At 48.8% G+C, this 1,125-nt stretch overlaps 1 pseudogene; it reads right to left on the reverse strand.

Moving 5' to 3' along the window:
* The window catches only part of LOC110294123, a 7,041-nt pseudogene extending 6,026 nt beyond the window's left edge, over positions 1-1,015 (reverse strand).
* Between the last annotated feature and the right edge of the window lie 110 nt (positions 1,016-1,125).

Genomic DNA, 1,125 nt, shown 5'->3' on the forward strand with positions numbered 1-1,125 from the left:
AAGAGTAAGTACACAGCCTATGAGCATGATGAAATCATTGGTCACCTCACCATAATGGACAAAGCCACCCAGTGGGTTGATGCTCTTGTCAGACAGGTCATAGTCAGTAGATGCATTGTTCTTGATCAGTTTGCCATCCTTGAAGAGGTAGCTTTGACCAATCTTGTAAATTTTCTTGTTAATCTCTGTTCGGTGATGGTAGCCTTTCTGCCCAGCTCAAGCCACAGAGAAGGCGACACGGGCAGGGTGCCAGGCTCCAATACAGGCAACTTTGTGCAAACCTGGATGGGTCTTTTGGGGCAATTTCTTTGTATGCCAACAAATGGTTACCCCTTTGTACCCTTTGCCTTTTGTCACGTCGATGACATCCATCATTTCATCCTGCCGAAACACCTGGTTCACAGGAACCTGCAGCTCCAGCCTCTCTTGGGCCCAACCAAGCTTATCAGCCACAGTGCCTCCACTCACCTGGATCTCCATCAAGTGTGCCTTCTTCTGGCACATAGGAAGCAGATGCATCTGAGTGTGGGCAATGATGCGGATGACCTGGCAGTTCTTCTTCATGCTGCTGAAGTCCTTCTCCAGCTGCTTCTTGCCTGTGTCATCCTGCCATTTCTTACAGTACTTGATGAAAGCCTTCTTTTAGACTTATGCCAGTCCTTATAGAAGCACCTTTTACACTCATTGCTGATGTGCTCAGCAAATACAGTCTTGAAGGTTCGGAGGCCTCGTGGGTTCTCAACATATCCCACAATGCCCACAACCACCACTGGGGGGGGGGGGTTCACAATGTTCACAGCCTCCACAACTTCTTTCTTGTTCACCTTAGATCCTGGCCTATCGACTTCCTGGACGATGTGGGTCATGGCAGCCTTGTACCCCAGAAAGGCTGTGAGGTGAACAGGCTCAGAAGCCTCATCCTTAGGAAAGCTCTTCACTTTCCCAGGATGCCAGCTGCTATGNTTNCNAGGCAGGAAGCCCAAGGACCCATGCCTGAGAATTTGCTGTGAGACATCTCACCACCACAAGCTACCGATAGGGAGTGGAATCTACTTTTGAAGTGGTATGTGAATGACTGCAAATTCACATTTGAAGAGGAGGGACATTAGAAGGTTTCTGTGACAA

The sequence above is a fragment of the Mus caroli genome, chromosome 5 (genome assembly GCF_900094665.2).
Source record: "Mus caroli chromosome 5, CAROLI_EIJ_v1.1, whole genome shotgun sequence".
Taxonomy (NCBI): domain Eukaryota; kingdom Metazoa; phylum Chordata; class Mammalia; order Rodentia; family Muridae; genus Mus; species Mus caroli.